The sequence below is a fragment of the Scyliorhinus canicula genome, chromosome 1, assembly GCF_902713615.1.
Source record: "Scyliorhinus canicula chromosome 1, sScyCan1.1, whole genome shotgun sequence".
NCBI classification, from domain to species: Eukaryota; Metazoa; Chordata; class Chondrichthyes; order Carcharhiniformes; family Scyliorhinidae; genus Scyliorhinus; species Scyliorhinus canicula.
In genome coordinates this window covers 69,189,318-69,211,984 of record NC_052146.1, presented here as the reverse complement: position 1 = coordinate 69,211,984, position 22,667 = coordinate 69,189,318, and the positions used below count along the sequence as shown (strand labels likewise).

Genomic DNA, 22,667 nt, shown 5'->3' with positions numbered 1-22,667 from the left:
ATCAAACATAGAATCATAAAAATCACAACAAGAAGGAAAAAACACTAACTACATCTGTGCCACAACTAGTTTCTCAACAGCATTTAAAAAAAATCATTGTTGGGATGTGGATGTTTCTGGCTAGGCCAGCATTTAATGCCCACCCCTAACTGCCCTGGAGAAGGTGGTGGTGAGCTGTGTCCATGTGGTGTAGGTACACCCACAGTGCTGTTCGGAATGGAGTTCCAGAATTTGGATCCCGTGACAGTGAAGGAGCGGCAACATATTTCCAAATCAGGATGGTGAGTGGCACGGAAGGGAACTTGCAAGTGGTGGTGCCCTTATAAGACCATAAGACATCGGAGCAGAATTAGGCCACTCGGCCCGGCGAGTCTGCTCCGCCATTCAATCACTTCTGACATATTTCTCATCCCCATTCTCCTGCCTTCTCCCCATAACCCCTGATCCCCTTCTTGATCAAAACATATCTATCTCTGTCTTGAAGTTTCTCGGTTATTTGGCCTCCACAGCCTTCTGCGGCAAAGATTTACCAGCCTCTAGTTGAAGAAATTCCTCCTCATCTCGCTGTTAAAGGGTCATCCCTTTAGTTTGAGATGGTGTCCTCTGATTCTAGTTGTTCCTACAAGTGGAAACATCCTCTCCACGTCCACTCTATCCAGGCCTCACAGTATCCTGTAAGTTTCAATAAGATCCCCCCTCATCCTTCTAAACTCCAACGAGTACAGACCCAGAGTCCTCAACCGTTCCTCATACAAGTTCTTCATTTAAGGGATCATTCTTGTGGCAAAGGGCGGGCATCAGCAAATTGAGGGACCTGTTTATTGGCGGGAGGTTTGCGGGCCTGGGGGAACTGGAAGATAAATTTGGCCTTCCCCAAGGGAACATGTTCAGATACTTGCAGGTAAAGGCGTCTGCTAGGCGACAGGTAGAGGGATTCCCTCTGCTGCCGTCGCGGGGGACGATGGACAGAGTGCTTTCCGGGGTGTGGGTCGGAGAGGGGAAGGTGTCTGACATCTATAAGATAATGCAGGAGGTGGAGGAGTCGTCGGTGGAGGAGCTGAAGGCTAAATAGGAGGAGGAACTTGGGGAGCAGATAGAGGACGGGACTTGGGCAGATGCCTTGGAGAGAGTCAACTCTTCCTCCTCATGTGCGAGGCTTAAGTCTCATCCAATTTAAGGTGCTGCACCGGGCCCACATGTCCGGGACTAGAATGAGTAGGTTCTTTGGGGGTGAGGACAGGTGCACCAGATGTTCGGGGAGTCCAGCGAACCACGCCCATATGTTCTGGGCATGCCCAGCACTGGAAGAATTCTGGAAGGGGGTGGCGGGGACGGTGTCGAGGGTGGTTGGATCCAGGGTCAAACCAGGGTGGGGACTCGCGATTTTTGGAGTTGCGGTAGAGCCGGGAGTGCAGGAGGCGAAAGAGGCCGGTGTCCTGGCCTTTGCGTCCCTAGTAGCCCGACAAAGGATTCTGCTACAGTGGAAGGATGCAAGGCCCCCAAGTGTGGAGACCTGGATCAGTGACATGGCGGGATTTATAAAATTTGGTCAAATCTGCCGAGAGGATCAATACAAGGGTTCTATAAACGATGGCAGCCTTTTCTGGACTTCCTGGCTCAAAGATAGGTATCTTGGTCAATAGCAGCAGCAACCGGGGAGGGGAGGGGGGGGGGGTTCCTTATTGTAGTGTCTATTCTGTAACTTTATATTGTGTTAATTTGTGTTGTTGTTAAAATGCTGTGTTGTTCATGGAGGTGGGGCGAATGTTTATGATTGTTAATATTATTGTTATTTTTGGTATTTTACTATGGTGCGTTATTGTTGTATAAATTCAAAATTTTTCAATAAAAATTATTTCAAAAAAAAAGGGATCATTCTTGTGAATCTCCTCTGGACCCTCTCCAAGGCCAGCACATCCTTCCTTAGATACGGGGCCCAAAACTGCTCACAAGACTTATCCTTCTTGGTGACAGTGCTCGTGGATTTGCAAGGTGCTGAGGTACCTTGGTGAGTTCCTGAAAAGCAACTTATAAATGGTCCATACTGCTGTCATTGTGCATCGGTGATGGAGGGAGTGAATGTTTGTGGATAGGGTGCCTATCAAGCAGGTTGCTTTGTCCTGGATGGTGTCAAGCTCCTTGAATGTTGTTGGAGCTGCATTCATCCAGGCAAGTATTCCATTGTGGCGGCCACTGGCACAGTGGTTACCACTGCTGCCTCACAGGGTCCCATGTTCAATTCCGGTCTCGTATTACTGTCTGTGTGGAATATGCACTTTCTTCCTGTGTCTACGTGGGTTTCCTCCGAGTGCTCCGGTTTCCTCCCACTGTCCAAAGAACTGCAGGTTAGGTGGAATGGCCATGCTAAATTGCCCTTAGTGTCCAAAAGGTTAGGTGAAGTTACTGGGTTTCGGCTGTAGGGTAGAGGTGCAGGCTTAAGTAGGGTGTTCTTTCCAAGGGCCGGTGCAGACTCGAGTGGTCGAATGGCTTCCTTCTGCACTGTAAATTCTATGAATCTATGATCACACTCCTGATCTGTGCCTTGTAGATTATGGGCAGGCTTTTGGGAAGTCAGGAGGGGAGTTACTTGGCTACTTCTTCTGTGCAGGACATATTTGTGCAATTTACCATGTTGCTGGCTAGATGCCAGTGTTGTAGCTGCACTGGAACAGCTTGGCTAGGAACGTGGCAAGTTCTGGAGCACTTCAGTACTATTGTGCCCATGGTAAGAAGTCTTACAACACCAGGTTAAAGTCCAACAGGTTTACTTGGAATCACTAGCTTTCAGAGCGCAGCTCCTTCATCAGGTGAGTGTTCATCCCTGGTGTTGTAAGACTTCTTACTGTGCCCACCCGAGTCCAACGCCAGCATCTCCACATCATTATGCCCATAGAGTTTGCAGTATTCAATGCCTTCAGCCATTTCTTGATATAATGTGGAGTGAATCGAATTGACTGAAGACTGGCTATTGTAATGCTGGGGACATCCAGAGGAGGCTGAGATGGGTCATTCACTTGGTAGGTGCTGAAAATTGTTGCAAATGCTTCAACCACCACTCCCAATTCTATGTATCCTTTTTATTGTCCCGTTTCAAATATTTAACCACCAATGATTTTAAAAATCCACATTCTAATAATTACAAGTAAAAGGGAAAATCTGCAGGTGCTTGAATTCTGAAACAAAAGCTGAAACTGGTGGAACACACAATCCGTTTGCCAGCATCTGTAAGGAGAGAAAATGTTGCTCAGTTCTGGCAAAGGGTTACACTAAAAATGCTTTCTCCCAACACACGATGACAGACCTGTTGCACAGAAGTCAGGATTTCTTATATTTGTTCCATGTTCTAATAACCTAACCTGTCGAGGGAAAATTACCTCTTCATGTGGCTTAACTGAGTCTTTCATCTTACTGATTTACCAACCAAGGGAAACAATCTTTCGCTATTTACCCTCTCAAAACATTTTATGGTGTTAAAAACCTCTGATCCATGCCGCTTAACCTTTTTTGTTCCAGTGCAGAAAGCCCAATTTTTCAAGTCTTTATTCAACTGATTCAAGTCTTTGCAATGTTTCTTTGGCTGTAATATCCATGCTCCCTTGGAATGTACCCAAAGTCTTGCATAAACTTAAAGTTATTTCCTTCCCTTCAGTTTCCCTCTGTACAAAACATTGAATCCCACTTGAATTTTATGACATTTTCTGCCTGCACTTGATCCTCAAGATCCTGAGATCTCACTGTTCCCCCATTGCGTTTAAAATCTTATCTATACATTAGATTCCCTTTACTGCTCTTTTTGTTAAAATGTATCATTTCAAATTTCTCTGCATTGAATTATATCAATCATTTATTGGTCTACTAACCTGATGACATTTATCTGCATCTTTCTCGCAGATTTCTATGTCCCCATATTTGGTAACGTTCAATATTTGTACCAACGTCCAAATCATTTGCATAAAAGACAATTTAGAGTCAAGGAACATATCAATTACCTAAATTCTACCAATCCGAATATATTCTTGGCTTTTTGCTCCCTAACTATCTCTCAATCATGAGGCTTTTAGTGTCACTTGCCTTACCTGTAAGCATGCTGGGGCTAAATTATTGCTGACATCTATCATAATGAAAGTTGTGTTTACACACTCCTCCTTTGTACCTCTTGCTTCAATTAAGGAATTGAACTTGGTGATCATTCACTTCAACTTAGGCATTCGTTTATTTATATCTCTTACCGTACTTCTTACAGCACATACGGTTCTACACATGCCCATATATATACCTTTTAGGATAATATGCGAGTGCTCTTCATGCCAGACAGGAGGTAAGAAATAACTGATTGAGGAACTAGCAAAATAAAGTAAAGAGAAATTGCGAGGGGTGAAAAATAGTGAAACCAAATTTTACAAGAGTGTCACAGTGGTTCGCACTTCTGCCCCACAGCGCCATAGAACCGGGTTTGATTCCAACCTTGGATGACTGACTGTGGAGTTTACACATTCTCTCCGTATATGCATGGGTTTCTGCTTGGTGCTCAAGTTTCCTCCCACAGTCCAAAGATGTAGTCCTTAGTGTCCAAAAGGTTAGGTGGGATTACGGGGTTACAGTAGGGGCATGGGTCTAGTATGGTACTCTTTCAGAGGGTCGGTGCAGACTCGATGAGCTAAATGTCCTTCTTCTGCAGTGTAGGAATTCCATGATTATAAGACAGTTATGTTTTTAAAAAGTCTGCTTTACTTTAAGCTTTCTGAACAGGCAAAGGGGTGGGGGTGAAGTAAATATAAACACTTCCGCTTGGTGACCGGCCCAAGTAATCTAGTTGCCATGGGGGAGAAACTCACACAGGAACCTACTGTTTTCACATCTTTACACACTACCACACGGTAACAGAGACAGGAAGTGAGAGACATAAATATGATCCTGCTATATGGAGTTATTGTTGTGGAGAAGCAGGGCAGTTCGTGTTAACAAACAAGCAGGATGCTTGTGGGTGTTTGTTTTCTGTTGTAAGGATAGGGATCAGAACTAATTAGACATTTGGAGATTTAAGAAAGAAGAAGTTGCTGAGGTATGCCTTACTGGTGAAAATTGGATCGGGAACGTTCGAGGTGGGTAGAATGATTTTCAAAGGACACTGAAATTTTAGACTTAACATGGCAGGGATAAGAGAGTCTTCTGGAGAGCTGCGAGTTGCTTTGGACTTGTTCCTGTAATTCTATACATGTTTTAATTTTTAAAAATAAATTTCGCATAGCCATTTTTTTTTCCCAATTAAGGGGCAATTTAGTGTGGCCAATTCACCTAACCTGCACATCTTTGGGTTGAGGGGGTGAAACCCACGCAGACATGGAGAGAACGTGCAAACTCCACACAGACAGTGACCCAGGGCCGGGATCGAACTCGGGTCCTCAGCGCTGTAGTCAGCTGTGCTAACCACTGCTCCACTGTGCCGTCCCATTATTCTGTACATTTGTCGAAGTGCAGACACAGCAAAAGAGGTACAGACTAAAACTCCAGTCACACTCCAAACACTTGTTCTACGCCAGTCACAGTCACATGGTCCATGTTATACTTCCAATCCACACCATGAATCACACTTCCGCATGCTTGTCATAATCAACCCCAAAGACCCCCTCCCCCTCACTTGACTTCAAATCATTGATATAGAGAACATTCATATTTCATCTGCACATAAAATGTCATTGACATGTTTACCTCTCAACTGAAGCACATTAAACAGCACTCCCTCTCACATTACCAAAGAAAGAAATCCTTTCTGATGATACAAAATAACAGCATATACAAAAGATGGCTCTACCTATTTAGAGAAGGCAATTATGAAATGGCTGAAATTGGAACTTAAGTTAATACTGGCAAGGTTTAACAGCATATTGTTCTTTCCTGGATACAGGCAGTGGCATTAAGCTGAAACAAAATCATCATGCTCACTAGAAGATCTAAGTTATACTGTAGAACTTGGTGGGAGAGACCTAGTCAACCCAGGATGATCCAAATCTTGCCACACAGATTTTGCCACACTTATGTGCTCATACTATTAATACTCTAAAGAAGGAGTTAAATTCAGGCAATTGAAGAGTGTTTAAATTCAAGATGAAAAATTCAGGTAAAGGTACCACGAGGGGTGGGAAAGGGAGTCATAAACAACCACCACCAACTGGAAACATGGGCCAATGATTGGCTTACACCTACCTGTTGCTGTTGATATCTTGAAACAGGAGTCTGCCACTGTTCAACTGTGTCAATAATTACTCCATTCAGAGCATCAGCAGAGGGAGGAGGTGGCACTGGTGGGGGTGCAGATACTTCCTGGCAAATGTGGCTTCCTGTTGGGTAGGAGTATGGAGTTTCCTCTGGGATGAAAATGGGCCTTTTGAAATATGTGAAGTTGTCGACTCTAGGTCAGCCAACAAGGCATCTGGAAGAAAAGGCAAGGATAGCAATTATGTTAAAGATGGATTACTATTACAACAAACATGCACCAGATAATGATTTTACAATGCAGTTTCCAGCATGAAAAGCAGTGTTTCAGTGCATAATACTGATGTCAACCTTCTGAAAGAACTCTCCACTTAGTCCCATTTTCTACAAAAAAATAGATTGTACCTGTACCAATTGAACCGCATTAGTGTTTGTGGATCCTCTTTCTATTATTTCCCTCAGCTCCTCTTAATCTTTACATTATTGATCATATCAATCCCATTCGAAACATGTAACTTTTTGGGAAGTATGACTGAAATCTTGAACAGGCACTGTTCCCCCTCCCTTATTTATCGGAGTGGGTCCAACCTGCACTTCAGCGCAGTGACTCTGAGCCAGAGAGACTCGTGACGGAGGGACCTACTGCAGATATATTCACTCTGCATAGTCCCACTGTCCACAAATTCCCACATACTGGAATCTAGATACACAATTGCGTTGCCATATTTTAGTCTATATGATTTACATCTACTTTTCAGTTTGTTCTAAGATGTGTTTCTTTTTCCATACACTAACTTGAACAAAGCACTAAAATCACTGGATGAGAATTTTAAATATTCACTGCCTCACTTACACAAACAAGTAGTATTGGAAGCAAACAGCAGTACCTCCTTCCTTTCCTACACCAAACTTCCATTTGTCCGAAATATCCAACTTTTGCAGTCTGTTCTGTGATCACTCTGCACCAAATACTGCATCAGTAGACACTGGAAGCAACTATGAGTTACTCAATCATTGCTGCCAACTCAAATAATCCCAACATGTCTGGAAATTGCCCTGCAGCTGCCATGCCGATACATGCAAGTAAACTCTTGACACATTCCAAAATCTTTTCATCCAGATGACAAAGTGTGAGTAATAAGAGATTTTTTAAAAAGGAAGCCAAGGAGAAACAATTCAATAAACCTATCCACCATCACTGAAAGAAAATGATATTTAGTAAGATGATTCAGTAATTGACCATTTCCACTGGCTGAGCTCCTGGAATCTTCCAATTATTTCAATGCTACAGTAATTTGCAATGCCTTTGCCAGAACACCCATGGAAGATCAGCCACAAATCCCTCTCGAGGTAATCAGCAATTCATAGTTACATGGCAAACAGTCTAGTTTCATTCCGAGAGGAAAAATGCTGAATTGAATAAAGCTGAATAATAATTTTAAAATTTCAGTTCAACCAACACCGTTCACAGTCTAAAATTGTTGAACTCAATGTCAAGTCTGGAAGGCTGTAACGTGCCTAATCAGAAATGAGGTGCTGTTCCTCCAGTTTGCGTTGGGCTTCACTGGAACGTTGCAGCAGGCTAAGGACGAACATGAGAGCGAGTTGAAATGACAAGCGATAGGAATGTCTGGGTCCTGCTTGCGGATGGACCGAAGATATTCTGCAAAGTTTAGTCTTTCCAATGTAAAGTCCACCACATCGGGAGCAGCGAATGCAATAGACCAACTTGAGGGAACTGAATGTGAAGCGCTGTCTCAGCTGAAAAGAGTGTTAAGGCCCTTGGAGGGTAAGCAGGAAAGAGGTACAGTGTTACATCTTCTGCGACTGCTTGGGACGGTGCCGTGAGAAGAGGATGAGGTGTCGGGGGTGATGGAGGAGTGGACCAGGGTGTCCAGCAGGCTCCTTTCGGAATGCTGACAGGGGAAGTGAGGGGAAAATGTGTTTGGTGGTGGCATCATGCTGGAATTGGCAGAACTGGTGGAGGATGGATCCTTTGAATGTGGAGGCTGGTGAGGTGAAAGGGGAGGACAAGGTGAACCCTGTCCTGGTTCCGGGAGGGAGGGGAAGATGTGGAAGCAGGGGTGCGGGGAATGGGTTGGACACAGTTGAGAGTCCTGTCAACCGTCAAAGGACAGGTTGTTTACAGGGATAAAGGGCAGTTAGGGATGGGCAATAAATGCTGGCCCAGCAAGTGACGCCCACTTCCCATTAACAAATAACTTTAAGAAAAAGCTATAGCTAGTCACGTACTACTTTAATCAGATACTAACCACTTTGAGCTAATATCCCACCTCTATTAACCTCTGTTCTCAAACACTGGGTTTTTATTTTCTTCAAGTACTACTACTGCATAATTACACCACACTCCACCATTGTTAAAGAACCCGGCAAACAGAATGGAATGGCAAAGTTAATAGGAAACTTCATAACATTTTATAAACCCTTTAAGTTACAAAGATGGGGCCTGAATTTGCTGGAGCAGGGTACCCAGATTTTATTCTCCTGCACAGATATGCTATTAAATGTCCTTTCCCCTGAAAGCTGCTGGATTGCAAGCTAACATTGTATTAGGGCATCAGGGATCTTAGTGAACAGCAAATCATCTTAATCAATGAGATATAAAGATTGAGAAGTAAACAGGAAGGGTTGAGAAGAGGGTGAATTAATGCGAGTGCCAAATCAGGTACGGAAAGAGAAATACAGTGAAGGAAAGAAAAATTAGATTAAGGCAGAGAAAAGAAACAGAATGGAAAGTATAAAATAACATTGTTACATTTAAACTTAGATTTTTTTTTAAATCTCCAATTACAATGTTAGTACCTGAAGAAGTGAGATTTCATGCTTCGAATTCTTCCATTCCATGCCAGACAAGCTAATTGATATGAACACTTACTATGCCATTAATTACTGAACTCAGCTTTTCGTGGCAGGTTTAATGGGAACTTAATAGACAAATCCAGCAACTTCATGAAACTCACAGGGAGGTTAATAGTGAGATCTGTTGCACAAAGGTAACGGCAGCGTGCCACATATGGTCCAGCAACTTGAGACAATTCATAATTTTTGGGGTATTTCTTGTTCGACACAAGTTTACATTAATAACAGTCTATATATATAATTCATATGCCGTTACTTGTTCAGAAAGTTTGCGCTCATTGTCTCTCTCCACCACGATCATAAGCTGATTACTAATGGCTTCAACGTATAATGACCAAAGCGTTCTTACAATGTACGAATTAGATAAACTGCCAAGAGCTATAGGAAGTTTCATATTAACAGGAAGATTACAAAATCTAGAGTTTACTGGAGAAAAAAGTTCTCATTGCAAGAAATGTATTCCTTCTCAGGATGTGCGTGTTGCTGGCTAGGCCAGCATTTATTGTCCACCCTAATTTCCTTTGAGAGGGGCAGCACGGTAGCATGGTGGTTAGCATAAATGCTTCACAGCTCCAGGGTCCCAGGTTCGATTCCCGGCTGGGTCACTGTCTGTGCGGAGTCTGCACGTCCTCCCCGTGTGTGCGTGGGTTTCCTCCGGGTGCTCCGATTTCCTCCCACAGTCCAAAGATGTGCGGGGTTAGGTGGATTGGCCATGCTAAATTGCCCGTAGTGTCCTAAAAAGTAAGGTAAGGGGGGGGGTGTTGGGTTACGGGTATAGGGTGGATACGTGGGTTTGAGTAGGGTGATCATTGCTCGGCACAACATCGAGGGCCGAAGGGCCTGTTCTGTGCTGTACTGTTCTATATCTATATCTATATCGTGGTGGCAGCTGCTGTCTTGAACTGTTGCAGTCCATTTGGTTACAGCCACATTGCTCTTAGGAGAGAATTCCAGAATTTTGATCCAGCAAAAGTAAAGAAATTGCAATATAGTTCGAAGTCAGAATGGTGTGTGACTTGGTGGGAAACAAGCAATTTGTGGTGTTCCTTTGTGTCTGCTGCCCTTGCCTTTCCTGGTGGCAGGGGTCACGGGTTTGGAAGGTGCTGTCGGAGGAGGTTTGGTGAATTGCTGCAATGCATCTTGTAGGTGGCACACATTCCTGGCACTTATTGGAGATGCTCATTGCCTAGCACATGTGTGGTGCAAACGTTACTTGCTGCTTATCGGCCCAAGCCTGAATGTTGTCCAGGTCTAGCTACAGGAGGACACAGACTACACCAGTATCTGAGAAGTTGCAAAAGATACTGGACGCTATTAAATCATCAGCAGCATCCTCACTTCTGATCTTATGTTGAAGGGAAGGTCATTGATGAATTGCTGAAGATGGTTGTGCCTAGGAGAGTACCCTGAGGATCTCCTGCCGCGCTCAGGCTCAGATCATTGACAATCACAACCATCTTCCTTTGTGCTACGCATGACTTCAACCTATGGAGATTTTCCTCCGATTCTCAACTTTCAATTTTTCTCGTGCTCCTTGATGCCTGACATCACCTCTGGAGCTCAGCGTTTTTGTCCAAGTTTGGACCAAGGCTGTTTGAAGTCTGGAGCCAGCAGCCCTGGCAGTAATAAATTGAGCATTGGTGAGCAAATTGTTACTGAACCAGATGGCCATCAGCAGTCTTTTCTGGTCTGATAGAATCTTATAATGCTGTGCCTTTATTTCTACCCATCTACCTATGGGGGGAGTTATTGCAAATAACAAAGATTAAAAACTCCATGCTATTGTGAAAGCTCAACCATACAAATTAAATGTCCTCAAATTCGTTCCTTATGGTCTTGAGGTTCTACCCAAGTCAGCAATTAACGTAAGGCGGTTTTGCAGATTTGGGATTGTCAACTTCAAAATTAGGATTGCATTTGGGAAAATGTTGATAATTTCCTTCAGGAGTTATGAATAAACCCGTATTGTATCCTAGTTTAAGTAAGGGTATGTGGCACTTAACATAACAAAAACACTTGAAACTCATTATTCAAACATATGGCCTCAGTTTGTATAATGTCATCTTAGTAGCCCTTTCACCTTAAGTCAGAAGACTGGTTTCTAACCACACGTGCACATAAACTGGGCTGACATTAAAATGCAATAGAGGGAGCTGCGACATTAAACCAAGATTGCACCCGTCTGTACTCATGATTTAAGCAATCCTAAAGATCCAATAACATTATTTGAAGACAAGCATATATGATCCAATATTCATTCTGTCCAACATTCCTCCCTCAATCAATTCAGATCATGCTGTGTGCAAAGTAGCTGCTGCATTGTCTTTTTTTTTCATTTTACAACAAAAGTAGTGCATTTATTAATATTCAACAACTGGAAAGCAATAGGTGGTGGAGGGAAAACAATATAATCCAAATAAGTGGATCAAAACCGAGTGCAGTTATTATCTCATTTCTTGTGGAACTACCTCCTCCTTCTCTTCTGTGTAATGGAAGTAGAATCAAGGCTTATCGAGGGGGGACGGGGTGAGCTGGTGGCCATTCCCAGCTTCCACTGCAAGTCCACGAGCTGTCCCAGCGTGAGCATTTGCTTGGCAGCTTCGGGTGTCATAATTAGTTTTACTCTGCGCCGCCGACCTGAAAAACAAGGCGGTAACATGGACCAGCGCCTTTGCAGCTTCTAAGTCCAGTTCAACACCCGCAGCCTGAAGTCTTTCAGTCAGTTCAAGTATGTTCACACTGAACCAGATGGCCATCAGCAGTCTTTTCTGGTCTGATAGAATCTTATAATGTTGTGCATTTATTTCTACCCATCTACCTATGGGGGGAATTATTGCAAATAACAAAGGCTGATGGCCATCTGGTTTTTCATTCTAGGTGTAATATGATCTGTTGGCACACCTCTGCAAACAAATCTTGGGGTAGTTTGCTGATGCTTTCAATGGTGTTGTCAAATCCAGCCCACAGCCAACTGGAGCTGAGCTCCGGCCATGTCCAGCAGCAGCGCTCCTGCATTGTCAATAGTCAATAAAAAATCAAAGAAATTCACTCGCCTAAATTTCACGAGGAGGAAAGGGGTGATGGCTCATCCCCCCCAGAAGGAAGGACCGACTTTTAAAAAGCCTGCCCCACAGCAATAAAATGCCGGTGAGCTAAACAGGCTCAGAGGTGGGGAGGGGGGGTTGGGGGGTTGGGGGGTTGGGGGGTTCCCCCCCCCCCCAAAAAACTTTTGAGTGCCCCTTCCTCCCTGGCTTTTCAAAGAAGCTGTTTCAAAAACGGCCGTTGCAATCTGGCCTGCCTGCCCGACATAGGCCAGTGTTTTATGGCAGTGGAGGCAGATTGAGGCCCTTAATCAGCACGTAATTGGGCAACTAGTTGTCTCAATAGGGCTCATTGCAGGCAGTTTATTAAAAGCAGTCTTTATTATAGAGAACGGGTCAGGGATCGACAGGAAGGAGGTGGGATGGGCGGGCACCCAACAAATGTTACCCCCCCCTCCCCCCAATCTGCTGCAACCACTCCTGACGAGGGAGTCGGAAAATCCAGCCCTTTCTGTGAAGTTTTCCAGATGTTTATGAAATGCAACAGAGTGTATGAAGATTAACAATATTTTTTGTATCAGAGCGGCACTGGTTCATCTGTTTATCAGTGAAGCAGTCCAGCTTGTGCAGATTGATGACTGTCCTTCAACAAATCCTGGGAGTGCACATCAAACTGGCCTCTCGAGGCTTTTTATCATAATGCCACAATCAATCTTCAGCATGGATACAGCAACCATATAGTGCAGAACTTGTCGTTTTGAGTAACTACTGGAATCAGATGAAGCTCACTAGTCATGCCTTCAACGTGATTCTACGCAGATAAAGCTGAACATGGTACCTATTTGTTCTGAACACCTTTCCCTTCTACATCCACATTAACTGTTATCCTTTGCACAGATATGTAATCAATCTGTTTTTCTTCTTTATGATCCAAGGATATTTTTTTAAGTTGTGAAAGGGTTTTGCATGCCTGGTCATGATTCTGATTTGCATTGGCAGCTGTATGTAAAAGGAACAGAGCTCTGTCTCTCTCCACTAGATTTGAAATATTTATCTTCCGGACATTTTATATTGGCAGAATTAAAGGTTACCTCCTCAGATACAAAAAACTGGAAAGCAGAATATATTTGTTTCCCTGTCAGCTCACTCTCATTAATCTTTGCAAATCATTGCTGTACCTGCTTTCACAATGTTTTTCTAGTTATCAGATTATGCAGCCAATTATAACTCCAAATTGTCACTTTTAAAGTTTTCATAACATTACACTGACTCAGGGACTAACTAACTGAAATGCATTCCGATTTATTCTCAACTTTTCTCCTTGCATTATTATCTGGGGCACAGTCATTGACATTGGGACACAACAAAACAATCTCTCTTTGGAGACGTGAAAACAGCCTATCAGCCTTTTCAGTTCTTTATCTTCAGTGAATTTTCTCCGAGAGAAGTTCAATTTTGTTAGCTGATATTTTTAACAGAGTTTTAAAATTGGTGCTGGTTTAATTTGGATTCTTGGTGATTGATGTCCATGAGTCAACCCCCCAGTTTTACACCACTAAATCTGGCTCCTTCATCCTGACCCTGGAACCAAAAACCAAGTACTTTTTTTTAGTTGCAGAATTTAACCAGAGAGATAAACACCTAGATTTACTGGTGCAAACCCCAGAAGCTGTTGACAGATGCCATCCTCCCAGACTCCAAATGCAAAGGAACTTATCTCAATGCTACTTAAGTTTCAGAATTATTTCCATGCATCTCAAAATAGGTCACATTGTATTTTAAACATGGCCTGTCAATGGGCTGTGTAAAGTTAAAATACAGTCCCTACTCAATGGTAGGCGACCTTAAAATAACCCACATTAAATCCCAGTTTCCTTTCCAGACAACATCAATTTATCCATTTAATGTGTCTAGATATTTCAATCATCAATCTCCTTATCTCCTTTACATTCTCACGGTAGCATGGTGGTTAGCATCAATGCTTCACAGCTCCAGGGTCCCAGGTTCGATTCCCGGCTGGGTCACTGTCTGTGTGGAGTCTGCACGTCCTCCCTGTGTGTGCGTGGGTTTCCTCCGGGTGCTCCGGTTTCCTCCCACAGTCCAAAGATGTGCGGGTTAGGTGGATTGGCCATGCTAAATTGCCCGTAGTGTAAGGTTAATGGGGGGATTGTTGGGTTACGGGTATACGGGTTACGTGGGTTTAAAGTAGGGTGATCATTGTTCGGCACAACATCGAGGGCCGAAGGGCCTGTTCTGTGCTGTACTGTTCTATGTTCTATGTTCTATTACATAGCTTTGCATTGTCAGCAGATTTTGTAAAACTGCCAGAAGTACCCTCCTTCGTGTTAATGGATGATATGACGGGAGATGCTTAATCGACAGCTAGAGAACTCAGCTAGTCATTCCTCCCCCTCCCTCCTAACAACAGTGCTGACTCATATCTTCTCTCTGCTGCCACGCCAATATTTGAACTAGCTAGTTAATTGCCCTTTCATTGCAAGAACCTTTTATCTTCTTTAAAACTTGGATTTGCAAGCTTTCCAAATTCGTGACTATCCATGGAGTAAAATAATCCTCTAGTGTACGTGACCAGGCAAATATTGATTCCTCAAGCAGCATCACTGCAGCAGACTATCTGGTCATGCACCTTATTGTATTTTATTGGACTTTCTTGAGTGCAAACTGACAACTGTGTTTCCCTGCATTTAAACAGATGACACTTCAAAAGTACTTGATTGACTGTTAAATGCTTTGGGATTTCCCGAGGTCAAAAGGTATTATAAAATTGCAAATTATGTAATTCCTAGTTATCTCAAAGAAATTACAATAGCTTCATTAACTATGACCCACTAACCAAGATCCAGAGGAGGACTGGCATAATGAAAAACTAGTTGGCGACAACAAGGCGGCACAAAATAGGGGTATTTAAAGTGGCAGAAGGTGGGAAGTGCAGTCTCACAAGAGTAAACGTTGGGTCCACTGTTGCTTACAAATTATATTAATGATTTAAACTTTGGACTCAAAAACACAATTTCTAAATTTGCTGATGAAACTCATAGGGAAGGGGAAGTCAATACAGAAAAGGGCTGTGACTAAAAGGCGCTAATAAACTTGCAAATGGGTATAAGTGACACCCGAATTTCCTCACAGATAAATGCGAGGTACCTGTATTACATGTTGGCAGAAAAACAAAGTACTGAAAAGTAGAGACGTTATGCTCGGTCTTCATTAACCCTTTGTGGACCACATTTAGAAGTACAATTTGCAATTTTGGTCACTATAATATATAATGGGTACAAAGGCATTGGAAGGACAAGAGAGAATCTGACCAAATCCCTTTGAACTTCAAAGGCATTCCCATCACTAAATTCTTCACCATTATCATGGGGTTACCATTGACCAAAAACTGAACTGCACCAGCCATATAAATACAGTGGTGTACCCCCAAAAGGGAGGAGCGGAGCTGGAGGAACCACCGTTTAAAGTAACCCACACCAAGTTCAGGTATCTGGTAATCCAAGTGGCCCACACCCGGAGGAGGCTCCACAAATGGAACCTCTCCACCCTGGTGGAGGAGGTGAAGAGGGATCTGCAAAGATGGGATTCATTCCCTCTTTCGCTAGCTGGAAGGGTACAGACAATCAAAATGGACGTGCTGCCTTGGTTCCTCTTCATTTTTATATCGCTCCCGATCTTCACCCCCAAATCCTTCTTCACCAAGGTTGACAAACTATTCATGGCCTTTCTCTGAAGGGGTGGGGGAAGAGATATACAGAAGTCCATTTTACAACAAAGGGGGCACACGGTGGGCCTTGCCCTGCCAAATCTTCTGTTCTACCACTGGGCGACCAATGCAGAGAGGGTGAGGGGGCACATAAGGGAGGTGGAGGTGGATTGAGTATGAATGGAGGAGGAGGGGCAGCACGGTGGCGCAGAGGATAGCACTGCTGCCTCATGGCACCGAGGTTCAATCCCCGCTCTAGGTCACTGTCCATGTGGAGTTTGCACATTTGTTTGCGTGGATTTCGCCCCCACAACCCAAAGATGTGCAGGGTAGGTGGATTGGCCACGCTAAATTGTCCCTTAATTGGAAAAAATGAATTTGGGACTTTAAATTTATTTTGAAAAAATGAATGGAGGAGGCCTCCTGCATGGGACCTCTCTCAGAGCGCTGGCCACCGCACCACTCCCCCCCCCCCCCCCCCCCCCACACACACACACACACACACACACACACACTCAGGAGCCTCGTGGTATTGGCTACTCTTAGGATGTGGAACCAGTTTAGACGCCATTTTGACTAAGCCCTCAACTGCAATAACGGCTTTGACAAAGAGTCATCCAGACTTGAAATGTTAGCTCCCTTTTCTCTCCACAGGTGAGGTCAGACCTGCTGAGATGGTCCAATATTTTCTGTTTTTGTTGCAGTAACCACAAGTTCGCAGAGGCAGGGAAATGGGATGGGACAGAGCATCGCTGACGGTAGAGGACATGTACGTGGAAAACAGACTGGTGACCCTGGGGGAAATCACGGAGAAGCTCCAACTCCCGAAATGGAACAAATTCAGATATCTGCAGCTATGTCACTTTCTCCGCAAGGAAACAAAAGAGCTCCCCAAAGAACCATGCACACACTCCTGGACACGATGATTTGGTTAGCCTGGTTAGGGTGCGACAAGTGAAGTGACATATATGCAGGATGCTCATGGAAAAGATTAGGACTCCATTGGATGAGACCAAACGAAAGTGGGGAGAGGAATTGGGCACGGAGATAGGGGTGAGGACTCTGAATCGAGGCACTGCACAGAGTCAATACCACCTCCTCCTGCGCCGAGCTAAGCCTGATGCAGCTCAAGGTGGTGCACAGACACACGAGCGGATTCTTCCTGGAGGTGGAGGACAAGTGCAAAAGGTGCCGGGGGGCGGTCCGGCCAACCGTATCCACATGTTCTGGACATGTCCCAGACTCAGGGAATTCTGGACGGCCTTCTTCGAGGCTATGTCCAAGGTGGTGGGGGTTGAGATGGAACCGTGCCCATATGCGGCGGTCTTTGGGGTATCAGAGCACCCAGAGAGAAATAGGGATAGCCACCCAGAAAGGGGAGAGCTAGCGAAGAATAGGGAAGGGAGGAGGAGGAAGGCCATCGACTGGAGGGAGCACAGGCCTTCCCTTCCTGGGGAGAAATAGGAGTATGAAGCAGACCCAGCCCCTCTTGAAGGCGAAAGACCAAAGGGGGAGAGGGAATCCTTAAAAACGTGCGCTGACATCAGGAGAAGGGCGGTCTACCGCACTAGGCACCGGATCTGCGCAGTGCTGAGGGGGGAACACATGCACGTGACGGCCGTCATTTTGAAAGCCGGTCACAGTGTCATTTTCAAAAAACGGTCGTGGCCGTTGGGCACTACTTCCAGTGATCGGGAATGCCATGATCCATGGCCCCACGACCTTCACAACACCCGCCTGCAGGTCACGACCCTGAGTATGAAAATAACTGATCTAGAAGGTGCACTGTAGCAATTGACCAAAATTCCTTCAACAGCACTTTCCGATGCAATGACAATTACCACCTAGATTGACAAGGGAGGCAGATGCATGGAAATACCACAAGCTGGAAGTTTCACACTAAGTTACACACCATCCTGACTTTGAACTATGTTGTAGTTTCTTTACGGTTGCTGGGTCAAAACTTGGAACTCGTTTTCTAACAGCACTTGTGGGTGTACCTACACCATCAAGTCTCCAAGTTTACCTATTGAAGGGAAATTAGGAATGGCTGACCTTGCCAAGAACACCAACATGCCATGAACGATTAAAAAAAGCCCATCTTCCTGTGAAACCCCCAAATCAAGCATGCCTTTTCCAGTATCAAATTTGACTGTTCCAATGTTTACCAGGTCAGCCTCCCCATCTTCCATCGTTGCTTAAACCACAGCGCATCTGAAACGCTGCAAAGAGTATCGTATTGCACACTGAATCATGCTCACCTCACACTGCTCTCCCTGCCAGCCTATGCTAGCTCCTAGTTGCCCAATGCCTCAAGTGAATCATTCACTTCCTCTTTAAATTGCTTCAGAGCCTCACCCATCTATCACTGTAATCTCCTTCAAACCTACACATTCCCCCTCAACATACTTCCTCTGACTCATTCCTTTTGTGCAACTCTCATCCCTTCGCCAGATCATTGGTTGCCAGGTCCACAACAGCACACACACTTCAGTCTATTCAGCCTCTCCACATAGCTAACACCCTACAGACCAGGCAACATCCTGGTAAACCTCCTCTGCAAAGCCTTCACATCCTTCTGGTAGTGTAACAACCAGAATTGTGCACAATATTCCAAGTGTGGCCTTACCAAGGTTCTATACAATTGTAGCATGCCTTGCCAGTTTTTATACTCAATGCCCCATCCAATGAAGGCAAGCATTCCGTATGCTTTCTTGACTACATTGTCCACTTGTGTTGCCACCTTCAAAGATCTGTGGACCTGCAGGCCCAAATCTCTCTGGCTTTCTATATTCCTAAGAGTTTTACCATTTACGGTATATTTCCCCTCTATGTTAAACCTAGCAAAATGCATTACCTCACATTTGTCCGAATTAAACACCATTTGCCATTTCTCTGCCCAATCTGCCCAATTTCTATGCCCTGCTGTATCTTCTGACAATCCTCAACACTATCTTCCACTCCATCAACCTTGGTGTCATCCGCTAACCTGCTAATCAGACCAGCTACATTTTCCTCCAAATCGTTTATGTACACTACGAACAATGGAGGCCCAGCACAGATCCCTGTGGAACACCACTAGTTACAACCTTCCATTCAGAAAAACACCCTTCTACTGCTACTCTTTGCCTCTGTGACCGACCCAGTTTGGTATCCATCTTACCACCTCACCTCTGATCCAGTGTGACTTCACCTTTTGTATTAGTCTGCCATGAGGCACCTTGTCAAAGGCTTTACTAAGTCCATGTAATCAACATCCACTGCCCTCCCCTCATCAATCATCCTCATCATCTCCTCAAAACACTTAATCAAGTTAGTAAAGTACGACCTCTCCTTCACAAAACCATGCTGTCTATTGCTTATGAGTCCATTTGTTTCCTGTCCCTGAGAATTCTCTCCAATAATTTACCTACTACGGACGTGAGGCTCATCGGCCTATTGGTCCCAGGATTATCCCTGCTACTTTTCTTAAACAGCAGTACCATATTAGCTATTCTCCAGTCCCCTGGGATCTCACCTGTAGACAATGGGGATACAAAGATATCAGTCAAGGCCCCAGCAATTTCCTCCCTATCTTCCCTCAGTATTCTGGGGTAAATCCCATCCGGCCAAGGAGGCTTGTATCTTGATATCTTTTAAAAGACCCAATACCTCCTCCTTTTCAATGTTAACATGATCCAGACTGTCCACACATCCTACCCAAGAATCATCTTCCAAAAGTCCCTTCCTTTCGTGAACACTGATGCAAAGTATTCATTTAGTACCTTGTCCATTTCCTCTGGCTCAACACTTCGATTCCCCCCACTGTCCTCAAGTGGTCCAATCCTTTCCCTGGCCACCGTCTTGCTTTTTACCCATGAATAAAAAGCTTTGGGATTCACCTTAATCCTACTTGCCAAGGACTTTTCATGACAACTCCTCGCCCTCCTACTTTCCCGCTTCAGTATCTTCCTTCTTTCTGTATATTCTTAAGGGTTTCGACTGTCCCCACCCTTCTAGACTGTACAAAAGCCTCCTTCTTTTTGACGAGGTTCACAATATCCCTTGTTATCCAAGGCTCCCTAAACTTCCCACACTTATCCTTCATTCTCTCAGGAATGTGACTTTCCTGAATCCTAATCAACTGTCGCTTGAAAGACTCCCGATGTTGATTTATTATCCAACAGCCAATCCAAATTCTTCAATTCCTAATGTTATTGGAATTTACCTTTCCCCAGTTTAGCACCTGTCCAAAAGTACCCTAAAACGGATGGAATTGTGGTCATTACTCCCAAAATGTTCCCCTACTGAAACTTCAACCACCTGTCCAGGCTCATTCCCCAATAGGCTCATTCCTCAGGAAACTAAAGAAATTTGGCATGTCAACATTAACTCTTACCAACTTTTACAGATGCACCATAGAAAGAATCCTATCTGGCTGCATCACAGCCTGGTATGGCAACTGCTTGGTTCAAGACCACAAGAAACTTCAGAGAGTCATGAACACAGCCCAAGCCCAGTCCATCACACAAACCTGCCTCCCATCCATTGACTCCATCTACACCTCCTGCTGCCTGGGGAAAGAGGGCAGTATAACAAACATACCTCCCACCCGGCTTACTCTTCCAACTTCTTCCATCGGGGAGGAGATACAAGTCTGAGAACACGCACTAACAGACTCAAAAACAGCTTCTTCCCTGCTGTTACCAGGCTCCCAAACAACCCTCTTATGATGTGGAGATGCCGGCGTTGGACTGGGGTGAGCACAGTAAGAAGTCTTACAACACCAGGTTAAAGTCCAACAGGTTTGTTTCAAACACGAGCTTTCGGAGCGCAGCTCCTTCCTCAGGTGAATGGCGAGGTATGGCGAATTCCTCGCCATTCACCTGAGGAAGGAGCTGCGCTCCGAAAGCTCGTGTTTGAAACAAACCTGTTGGACTTTAACCTGGTGTTGTAAGACTTCTTACTGTGCTCAACCCTCTTATGGACTGACCTCATTAACACTACAGCCTGTATGCTTCACCCGATGCCGGTGTTATGTAGTTACACTGTGTACCTTGTGTTGCCCTATTATGTATTTTCTTTTATTTCCTTTTCTTTTCATGCACTTAAAGATCTGTTTGAGCTGCTCATAGAAAAATACTTTTCACTGTACCTTGGTACACTCACAATAAATAAAATCCAATCTAATCCAATACCAGATCCAGTATTGCCCCTTCCCTAGTTGGACTATCTATATCTTGAATCAAGGCGGCTTCCTGGATACACCTTACAAACTCTGCCCAATCCAAACCCAGCACTAAGTGAGTCCCGATCAATATAGGGGAAATTAAAATCCCCTACCACAACAACCCTGTTACTTTTGCACCTATCCAAAATTTCTCTATCTGCTCCCCTATCTCTTGCTGGCAGGTGGGGAACCTGTAATAAACGGCCAACATTGTGATTGCCCCCTTCCTGTTCCTGAGCTCTACCCAGATTGCCTCATTATCTGAGCCCTCCAAGGTGTCCTCCCGCAGTATGGCTATAATGTTCTCCTTAACCAGTAATGCTACTCCCCCACCGCTTTTACATTCCCCTCTCTCCTGAAGCATCTATATCCTCCAATGTTCAGCTGCCAATCCTGTCCTTCCTTTAACCATGTTTCTGTGATAGCCACAACATTGTAATTCCAAGTACTAGTAAGTGCTCTAAGTTCATCTGCCTTACCGGCTATAATAACCATAAATGAACAGAATAGAAAAGGACAGGCTGGGGTGTTAGATGTCAGCCCAATATACCTTTAAAACACTGCCTAGTCTACCTAATTTCTTCCCAACTAAATCTTAACATTTTCTTGCGAACCAATGTTTCTGGTTTGTTCTGTCTCTGCAGCTACACTTTTGAAGTACTGCACACTATTATCATGGTTGGACATTCTCCCTCAGGTAAATCAGATATACGGGAAATAAATCCCTCAGCAATGCTCAATACTTCAGCTGACAGTCTCTTCCTCAAGGAATATTCACACAGTCGTCCACGTTTCACTGAGGCTTGTCCATTGATTTGAGATGAGACTCTATCCATAACAAATCCATTACAGATTAAACACTCTAGCAAGCAGCTAGTGAGTGGGCTGCAGCGGGAGGCAGAAGATTAGCCAATATCGGCACAAATTGCTTACGAGCATTCATTCCATTTATTTGTGGATCCAGCAGATTAAGTCGAAATCAAAATTATGGAAATTCAAGCACACATGATTCCAACCAAGTGTATTCACAAAAACAATCCTATACCCTAATAACATAGTTACACACTATTCACAAGCACCTGCAAATTCAATATTCTCTTAGACATGATACTTACATAGTTTATCAAACACCCATGTCTGGTTATATATGGATTTCTACTTGGGCTGGTCCAACCTATAGTGAAAATATTAATGTTTACTTGGTGCAGGGGCTGGTTTAGCTCACTCGGCTAAATCGCTGGCTTTTCAAGCAGACCAAGCAGGCCAGCAGCACGGTTCGATTCCCGTACCAGCCTCCCCGGACAGGCGCCGGAATGTGGTGACTAGGGGCTTTTCACAGTAACTTCATTGAAGCCTACTCGTGACAATAAGCGATTTTCATTTTCATTTCATTTCATTTTCATTCATTTCATTTCATGTATATAGCCTGGGGTAAACTCAGATGCAGTGCATGTTCACAGTCCACATACTCCAGGCAGCGAGTATTTTGTACAGTTCTATTCGAATCCTACATCCCCACCCTGCGCACAAAGTACTTCACAAACCTTTTATTCTCTACTCTGACTTATACAGTAGGTATATAGCCTGGCATATCCCAAAC

General features: G+C 44.2%; 1 protein-coding gene across 7 annotated transcripts in view; it reads right to left on the bottom strand.

The window, feature by feature from the left end:
- The window catches only part of pxna (paxillin a), a 212,920-nt gene that overhangs the window by 58,463 nt on the left and 131,790 nt on the right, over nt 1-22,667 (bottom strand). For all 7 annotated transcript variants that reach the window (XM_038792807.1, XM_038792733.1, XM_038792762.1 and 4 more), the window contains exon 2: nt 6,205-6,430. The gene's annotated coding sequence lies outside the window, so the exon portion shown is untranslated. The remainder of the gene's footprint in view (nt 1-6,204; nt 6,431-22,667) is intronic.